Below are 393 nucleotides of genomic sequence, written 5' to 3'. Positions count from 1 at the left end.
GACTGAACCTCTCAAAGGCAGGAACTTTGCTTGTTTATGTTCACATTCCAACACGGCACAGTGCTTAGCACAGCACAGGCATTAAAAACAAAACCGACCGACCAACCAACCAAAAAGCCACCCAACACTATTGAGGATAGGTATATTTTTTAAAAGCTAATTGATGACTTAATGTTAATTACCCTAGGAGTAATGATATTGTGGTTCTATAGGTGAATGTCCTTCTCCTTAAGGGGGTTTATACACAAGTATTTAGGAGTAAAGTATCACCATGACTGCATTTGCTTACAAACAGCTCGGGGTGGGGGGAATTATATCTATAGCTTGATATTATGCTTGCTATATTTGATGTATTAGAGAACAATTTGAGCATGGGGAATGTCACATGTCTTT

This window comes from Pteropus vampyrus, unplaced genomic scaffold (assembly GCF_000151845.1).
Source record: "Pteropus vampyrus isolate Shadow unplaced genomic scaffold, Pvam_2.0 Scaffold48, whole genome shotgun sequence".
NCBI lineage: Eukaryota > Metazoa > Chordata > Mammalia > Chiroptera > Pteropodidae > Pteropus > Pteropus vampyrus.
The sequence above is the reverse complement of the archived record's forward strand: the minus strand, read 5'-3'. Positions refer to the sequence as shown.